The sequence below is a fragment of the Amphibalanus amphitrite genome, unplaced genomic scaffold, assembly GCF_019059575.1.
Source record: "Amphibalanus amphitrite isolate SeventyFive unplaced genomic scaffold, NRLGWU_Aamphi_draft 000107F_arrow, whole genome shotgun sequence".
Classification (NCBI taxonomy): Eukaryota; Metazoa; Arthropoda; class Thecostraca; order Balanomorpha; family Balanidae; genus Amphibalanus; species Amphibalanus amphitrite.
The window spans coordinates 1-9923 of NW_024881602.1; positions in this window are offsets into that span (position 1 = coordinate 1).

Here is a 9923-nt window from a genome sequence, read left to right on the forward strand (position 1 = left end):
AGAAGGGGAAGAAAAGAGGGGGAAAGAGGAAGAGAAAGGGAAAGAGAGGGGGAAAAGAAAGAGAAAGAGAAAGAGAAGAGAGAGAGAAAAAAAAATGCAGAGCACAAAGCTCCTGGAGTAGATTGTGTTAGTAAAATTGAACATACTTGACGAGTGGCCAGCCTGAGAGTCGCATGGGTTTGTCAAATATTGTGTCAATATCCAAAATCCGTCCTTCCACTTATCCTCATCCATTCTCACGTTCCTGGCTGACGTTTAGGTCACTCAACCAGACGACCGATGAAGGCAACCTTGATAGGGGCTCACCCCTCCGCCAGTAACCTTTTGCGCGAATGAGCTACTTGTCCCAACGGGACACTAATATTTCCCAATGAAATGTGATCGGCCACTGTTTTGCACCAGTCGTTTGCCGATTCGACCAATATCTCCACACGATCATGTATGTGTCATCTCACGGTTCAAAAGCTATACCTTTATCAAAAGGGCTCAGCCTTAAAGAAACAACAGAAAATAAAATAAATGTCTGAAATCCAAAAACCAAGCGGTTTCCGCCTGCTACGAGGCGCACAGAGGGGCCAATTTTTAGCTCATTAAGTTCTCAACCGCTCCGGGCTCCGAGGGCCCGAACTATGACGGTCTCGGAAGGTCCACACCACGCTGCCAAGGCCGTATAAGCGCACGCTGGTGCCTGAGGGGCCATATGCCAGTTCGGGGTAACCTCCATCGGTTAGATAGAATTCGAAATTTTGTTGCTTGTAGGCTCGAGTAGGTTCTACAATCACCATATAGGATCCTCAAAGATCAAATCTTAGGCTAGCGTTGAGTCTTCTAGCAAATAAGCTTAATGGTAGATTCTTACTGGACCTATATAAATTAATTTTGCATAGCTGTGTAAAATTTTAACACATCAGACTACCACGAACTGGCACCCAGCACGTACATTTTTAGATAAGTAAATAAACCTTGCCACGCACCAAAACCATAAGTAATGGGTTTATTGGAGTCAGTGATCCTGACAAAATATTCTAATTAATTTTGAGTCGAGCTACATTGAAAAAACAATTGTCTTGTGCATTTTTAATACATTAATTTTTAATACATAATCTCACGTTCCTGGCTGACGTTTAGGTCACTCAACCAGACGACCGATGAAGGCAACCTTGATAGGGGCTCACCCCTCCGCCAGTAACCTTTTGCGCGAATGAGCTACTTGTCCCAACGGGACACTAATATTTCCCAATGAAATGTGATCGGCCACTGTTTTGCACCAGTCGTTTGCCGATTCGACCAATATCTCCACACGATCATGTATGTGTCATCTCACGGTTCAAAAAGCTATACCTTTATCAAAAGGGCTCAGCCTTAAAGAAACAACAGAAAATAAAATAAATGTCTGAAATCCAAAAACCAAGCGGTTTCCGCCTGCTACGAGGCGCACAGAGGGGCCAATTTTTAGCTCATTAAATTCTCAACCGCTCCGGGCTCCGAGGGCCCGAACTATGACGGTCTCGGAAGGTCCACACCACGCTGCCAAGGCCGTATAAGCGCATGCTGGTGCCTGAGGGGCCATATGCCAGTTCGGGGTAACCTCCATCGGTTAGATAGAATTCGAAATTTTGTTGCTTGTAGGCTCGAGTAGGTTCTACAATCACCATATAGGATCCTCAAAGATCAAATCTTAGGCTAGCGTTGAGTCTTCTAGCAAATAAGCTTAATGGTAGATTCTTACTGGACCTATATAAATTAATTTTGCATAGCTGTGTAAAATTTTAACACATCAGACTACCACGAACTGGCACCCAGCACGTACATTTTTAGATAAGTAAATAAACTTTGCCACGCACCAAAACCATAAGTAATGGGTTTATTGGAGTCAGTGATCCTGACAAAATATTCTAATTAATTTTGAGTCGAGCTACATTAAAAAAACAATTGTCTTGTGCATTTTTAATACATTTGGTTTATTGTCCTTGATTGTATTATCATTTTCCTTAAAGGAACCCTCCCACCTTCAAAAAGTTAATGAATTGCCATGAAAGTGATGTCGCTTGGTTCAGAAAGAGCGAAAACGAATATCAACCAATTTACATCGAAAAATATTCACCAGTTTTCAAGATATTAGACTTTTACTTTTGTTTACTTTTTGGGATCTCTGCTGTTCTTAGCGACTTTATTTGAAAGTGCGGCACTCGTTGCGCGCAAAGCAGAGTATATGATACACTGCGTGCTACCAAATGTTTCAGTAAAAGATTTAAAATCGTTAGACCTGCACTGAAGTCATACATTCAGAGATACAAAATTCTAATGCATTAGCCCCTCTGAATCCAAGTGCTGCAACTTTGAAATTAGATATTTCCGATTTGAGGCATTTCTCGATCTTGTGAGTGCTCAAACCGGTAAGTGCAAGCCAGGGACCCTATATTGGCTATCTCAACTCAAAACTAATGTTATAAAGGTGGGGTGGTCACTTTAAATCACCAAAGGCGCAAATAGTTTGCAGGGGCGTGCCATGCATGGGGGCAGAGACATGCTCCGTGCACGGAGTCGTGCTGTGTCCTCAGACATCAACAATGGCATGCCCGGCACTGTCTAACGGGACGGCAGGACACCGGGCCGGTTACCAAAAATGTCCATCTCACTGTGATCGCTGCACAACTGCAAACGGGTTCCCGAGGGACCCTCTCAGGCGACGAGGGCCTCGAAGGAGGCACGTGTTTTGTCCAGGACCTCTGAGAAAGGTAGGTTGGAGCGGATCAAGGCTATGTAAACCAGGTAGAACGCTCCCGACGAAAAGTCGATACAGCGATGAAATTAGTAGCCATGACTCCGGTGGCCAAACAACCTCAGTCTACCATGGTAACGGGGCAAATGCTGCATGAGTGCTCATCCAACTAATAACGCATTTTTCAGCAGTTCAGAATAAAAAGCGAAGACGCTTATTGGGCCAGTAGTAAGTAGAATGAATTGCAATTTTCATGAATGATCGAAGTTTTTATCAGACTGCCCTACATACCAAAACAAAGAACTATGAAAATAACTTTTAAATGAACCATCCGTGCTGCTATAATTTACTTTTAACGCCTTGACCTCCAAAATCGTCACTGACATCAGCCAATGAGCGTCGAGCATGGAGTTACGCATATTGGTCCGATTACTGCGTTTATCGTTTAGGATGCTCACGGTGCTGATAGCACTAGCGCAAGTGTCGCTATTTTTCGTAATGTTGAAAGGTCGAAGCGCATCCCCTGGAGCGGATGAAGGTTCAATGTGGGCTGCCAAGACGGCATCCAATTTGAATGTGTTCTTTTATGATTTATTAAATTTTAACCGGACTTTTCGAAAGTGTGGTCGCGGACCCTGGTGTCCGTTAAGCAACAGCATATAGCAGCACGGAATAAATTGGGTAGTGAGTGGCAAGTCAGTGGTAAGATTTTAAGGCTAAATTCCATGCTGGTGTAGCTAACGGTCCTGGGTCTAGCGTGGCCCTCCTGCCAGCTTCCAACCGACCTGAACAAAAACGCTTGTCGAATGGTCAAATGCTGAAAAATTCGGTGCCAATGAGTCACCAGTCGGATACCTTATCCAGTTATCCACTATACGAAGCGCCAAGGGGACTTGGCCGCGACTATTTATGTTCCTTTCTTACAGAGCTAGCCGATCTCGCCAGAGATAATTGTTAGTGGAGGTCCTGACACTTTTATATGTGATGTCGTGGGATTTTATCATGGCGACCGATACGACAGATTTTTTCAGTTTGGGGAATATCGCAATTCTTCTGGTCAATAAAAGGATAAAGGCCAGAAGCAATCTAAAATGGTAAAAAGCTTGTAACTTGGTTCCTGAAGCGCCAGATTGTTTCTAACGAATTATTTTCTATAGTGCTGTCGCGCATTATTTTGATATATCCACTATCCACTTATCCAGCTCACTGCAATACTGGATAGCCTGTCAGCTATTCATGCAAAAGCTGGGGTTCCCTTCCAAAGGATGACAACATACTGCAGCATGAACACTTCGCAACATGCTGCAAGTAATAATAGACGACATATTTTCCTGAATGGCTATCGCTCAAATTCACTAACAACAAGCCCTTTCACAATTTCTATAGCAAGGACAGACGAAGATCCCTTCTGTTTCGACACCACAAGCATGCGAGACTGAATGCCTGTTGCACGAATAGAAAACTTCTATCAGTGCCTGCTTTCGTTTTTTTTTACAGTTTTTTTGTTTGTTACGTTTGGTGACAGGTCATACAGCCAATTAACTACATTGTAAGTGCATATCGCCAGTCCAAGCAGATTGAAGACGAACTACTCTTACATGTTTGACGATGAGGGCGACGACTGAAGTCCTGCGCTTCAGAACAAACATGATCTTTCATGTGCAATATTCAGTTGGTTATTTCGCTTTGCCCTTCTCCTCCTCCTCCTCCTTCTCCTTCTCCTTCTCCTTCTCTCTCTCTCTCTCTCTCTCTCTCTCTCTCTCTCTCTCTCTCTCTCTCTCTCTCTCTCACACTCTATCTCTCAATCTTTCCCTCCCTCCCTCCGTCCCTCCCTCCCTCCCTCCCTCCCTCTCCCCCCTCTCTCTCTCTCTCTTTCTCTCTCTCTCTCTCTCTCTCTCTCTCTCTCTCTTTCTCTCTCTCTCCCTCCCTTCTCCCTAGATCCCTTTTCTCGAAAATATACATGCTACATAGTACCTACATATACTGGTGCCGCATTGCACCACTGTTTTTCGACAATGTCACTTTTGTAATTTTGTTCTGCCTGTCGCATTTTAAGATTTTAAGATTTCAAGTGGAGAAACAGGAAAGCCTGCTGGTCATCATGAAACGCATCGTGCCGTTGGCTTTCGTTGACGCTTCTCATTCATCAACAACTCACAATGATAAAAGGCTGTTTATGGTGGATCAAAGTTGCCGGTCGGCCCCTTCATTCCCACCAATGCGGCACTATTACCGCAGAATCCTGGTATATCTGTATTGCAGAATATACTAGTATATCTGTATTCCAGAATCCTGGTATATTTGTACTCTCATGGAATCCGGTGGCCGTGCCCAGTTTCGTCTCACGGTAGAAAATCACAAACATCGTTCATCTTGTTCGGCGTGTGATTAACGAGCATGCAAACCAGCGGCGTTTATCAGGAAAAGGTCCGTCTTTGTCTGTCATCGGAAGTAGCGTTCTGTCACTGATGGAGCTTGAAAACACTTCGTTTCCGAACCGATGCTGGCTGGGCGAACAATGTGTTTCATTCAAATCACATCCATGTGCTTCAACATAAGATCATCATGAATTAAATTTTGCCTAAAGTGACTGCAAAGATGTTTAGCTGAGAATAATTGAAGATATGCTGCGCTTATATTTTACGATCTGCGTAAATTTTGATGGCTGACGCCACCTTTGCTTCTTATCAATTGCACATCTTCGACGCAAAACAAACCACTAATTTATAACTAACATTGTCACTGCACGGCATTGCACGCGCGAATAGCGGCATTATAACGTGTTACAAAATATGTCACCGCATACTTCTCTTCAGTATACGTTCTGTCCAGCCTGCACAGTAGCCAGCTGCTCCCCTCTGTCTGTAATGGGCTGAAGTGGCTACCCGATCAGAGCTTATCTCTTTATCTGCAGAGCGCTTGGCAATCTGGCCATCGCTTCATGGCAATGTATGACGGCCAACCGAAATTAAATGTGTAGGCGGCGTATTTACAAATTGCAACCGAGCTCCGCCGTAGGGTATTTTATTTCCGCCGTAGTGTATTTCACTTGGGGGATTTTCTACCATACATCTGCCTGAGCATAGGGTAATTACAATTTGTCGGTGACGTTAAAAAATGATGCACCTTTTTTCGCAGTATAGGATATCGCATGTGCATATTTCTGCCTTTTTGGGTGCGCTTTATCGGTTTTTCGTGAGTAACTCGCGTAAAAACCGTCCGATCGCGACGAAACTTTCAATGCCCCCGATTTTATCAATTTTACACCTACCCTGAAAATGTCATGACCCTGACCCAAATGACCTTTGACCTGTGACCTATTTCTCGAGACCATGTTTGGCCCGAATCGCGATTCGGCGTATGTCGGCTCGCATTAGCCGCGCGGTTGCAGTTTTCACGTGGTTTCAAGCGTTGAAACATGTGATATGATGCTGGTCCCATGCATTAGGGTGGGTGTCAAGGTCACCTGAAGGTCAGGTCAGCTCAATGACCTTTGATGACCTCGGTTCCTTTTTCGAGTTTTACATGTTTCTAGGCTAGTTTTTGGAGCTTATTTCGAATTTAGCAACCATTTGAACATTACAGGGGGTGTAACGAAATTATCCGGACACCTTTATTCCCGCTGTAATTAAAAAGCAAAACAATCTGGTACTTTTTCTTTTAACTGAGCTTGTAGCCACCTTTCATAAAAACACAGTGATGAATGTTCTGGAGCATTTCAGCCAATGGATTCTCCAGCACACTGGCTTTGATGCGGACCAACGCCATCTAAACCTGTGCCTGCGGTTGAGCAGTGCTTATGGCGGGTGGCTCTTCATATACCTCCTGCTGAACAAGAGCCCACGGGTTTTCGATTGAATTGGGATCGCGACTTTTTCCAAGTCATAAGCGTTAGCCCAGAATGGTTGAAGGTTCTATCGGCATCACTTCCCGTTCTTTTAGGGACTTTTAAGTAGCGCGCCGCCCCGCATGAAGACAGCGTGGCTTGAATCAGGCATCAGTGCGCGTTCAGAAACCGTGCCCTCCTATGCCGTCTGGTTGAGCGCCTCCAATCATGCTCCACCACCTTCCCTGGAAAAGCTCCACCCTTGCCTATGGGGCAAAATATAAGGGACAAAAACACCAAACAAGACAGATAAAAACAAAGCGAAATTAACTCATTACCTAATGAAATTCAGGCTTGAGCAAAAACATAGGTAATAGGTATCTATGTCAAATTAGAATGAAAGATTAAAATCAACCTGACCACGGTCTGACCTGGTCCTAACCACCTTACTTCGCCTAACTTAACCCAATTCAACCTAGCCTACCACAATACCTGCAGAGGTAGGTACCTTCCTGGAAAAATGACGCCAAGGGAGGTGACTGTCCAACTTATTGGAATACTACCATGATTGCTTGTCAAAATGTGTGTCATCATGCTCTTCTTTGACAAGTGATGTATAATAAATGTGATATTCAATAATTATCTCCTGACTGCTGACTGTTGAGTGATCAAAATATTCAAATAATCAGGGTACAATGCTGTGCATAGTGCACACTAATCATGTTGTTTTTGTGTAGGCCCTCTGCACATTGTTGTGTGCACCTTAAGTAAAAAAGTGACTAGTGGTACATGACAAAAGGTTGTGCAACTGTGAAGTTCATGCCCTTGGTCAAGCTGGTGCCCAATGCCTATAGCTATAGCAGGATCAGTGAGGGTTGTAGACATGCTACATACATTGTGCATTGAAGATATTGGCACAAAGTTCATCCATAATTACTATGCTTAACACCTAATGTAAGAAGCGACATAAATGCCCAGATGATAAAACTCTCTGGTCAACATCACACAAATTTATTGACATACTTTGCAGGTACATATTTACATTCATGGCAAAATATACTTTCGATTTGATTCAGAAACTAGTTGCTAGTAAGCTTGCATTTTTGTAGGTACAACAACGACCATATATTGAATCATAAAAAACCTTCTCATGGCATTCATCACATACCTTTTTACGGAACAAGTACCTAGCTACCATGCAATGATTCTAAAATTTTCCGCAATCCATCTATATCTCAACTGACACAATGAATTTGAAATACCCTAACAAAACCGATAACTGTACATAAAAAGAATGCAATACTACAAGAACTATGAATTTCTGAAGTTATTCTCACATGCTGGAACGTTGAAACTCTACTTTTGTCGTCCATTTCCACGTTTGATTGAGCCATCATATCGAACTGATTTCGTTCTTCAGTCACAAGCCTTCGCACAAATCTTGAATTTTTACACATCATCTTGAACCATGCTCCAGTCTTTCCAACAAGGTACTATGTAACATCAAAGCAATTTTGATTTGTTACAACAGCTTCAGACAGGGGCGTCGCCGACGGGGGGGTCGGGGGGGTCGCGACCCCCCCACTCGTCAGAACCGGGGGGGTCGACCCCCCCCCCCCCACTTTTGGCGATGCTGAGTATGCTTTTTTTAGCTATCATGTCAGGGAAGTTGGCGTCAGCAACATCAACAAATACCACGTGAGATTCAGAATCGCTTCAAGAGCTCCCTAGTCCCTATTGCTTATAGGTCAATAAGCTGTGGGCTACAACATCAGCATGACAATATGATTTTAGTCCCTTTTTATCCCTCAAATGAGCGAGCGCTTCAAAACTGACCCAAGCGTTCGTCTGATTGTCAAAATAATGGTTGCAGTCGATTCATCGGATGACGTATCAGTAACTACGAGGTACCTGGCTAGCCTCAGCCCTGCTACCCTCGGACCTGCCTGCATAGGGGAAATGGGGTCAGATGGTGGATCCCTCTGGGGCTTTCCTAATAAGACGCGCAAAAAGGAGTATATTGCAACGAAACTTCCAGTGACCCCGTGTTAATGAATTTTACACCTATTCTAAAAAAATTGGCCCTGATTCGAATATGGATGACCTTGGTAAACTTTTTTGAGTTTTATTTGCTTCCACTTACAAGTGTGGTTTTTGGGGCTGATTTCGAGTTTAACCCTATTCCTGGCGGGCTCCGCCGGGACAAGAAACTGGCGGGGGGGGGGGGCGATTCGGCCCCCCCTTCAGATCTCAAAAACTACACATCACAGCGACAAACGGTAAACGGCATCGGATACGCACGGTCAAGATCTACAATTTTTACCGAGGTCATTTTCAGGTCAGGTCAAAGATGACGTCACAGGGGTCGAAAAAGTCAAAATGGCGGCGCTAGATATGGATAGTTTTTCTCGAATAACTTTCGAATTAGTCAAGATAGGAACAAACTAAGGGCATCATCGTGATCCTCTCGTCAATCCGCATCGAATGATATATATGTTGACCTCGAAAGGTCAAGGTCAAAGGTTGACCTCAGGTCACGTGACCTCGAGGTCATTATGTATATCATTCGATGCGTCTTGACGAGCTGAACACAATGAGACCATCCACGCGTCTGTATCTTGTTCCTGTACGGAGTTATTGGCCAAAACCCTTTGGTGACCTTTGATGACGTCACATGACCTCACAGCTGCCCAACAGCAAAACAGACCTCAAGGTAGTGAAGGTTGATCGTATATGAAGTCATGTATGGTATATGGGGCCATTCCGACCCGTTTTAGTGGTAAAAACAGGGAGTTGATTTTTCCCCCATTGACTTATAATGGGGAGGTCGCGAGACTGACCTGACCTTAGGTCACCGATATCAAAATTTCGAGATAAACAAATTGCACATACTGGTACCCTAACTAAAGCCTGAAGAGAAGAAATTGATCGGTCAAAAACTCTAGCTCTGGCGTGATTGCAAACTTTTCTGAGGTAGGGTCACCAAACCGCCTCTGGTGACCTGACCTGAGGTCAGATTAACTCAAAATTTTCAGACATGTTGCGTAGAAGCCTTTTAGGAAAAGTCAGAAAATTTGAGCTTCCTAGCTCAATGCGTTTGGGAGAAATAACCAAAAAACCTCAGGGGGGGGGGGGCTCCTGAGGCCCCCCGCCAGGAATAGGGTTAACGCCCGTTTGAACCGCTTGAAGTAGTTTTGATAAATTATGGTTATGTAACATGTTACGAAGCTATCGTTGGTGGTTGTCAGTCACCCACTCTAGATGGCCGGCAGGAAGTCTGCTGGTCGACCTGACCTGACCCGACCCGATCTACCCGAAATGCATGGAGTCATCATCTTTGTTCAAGACTAACATCGAACTCGTACTCGGGACCCC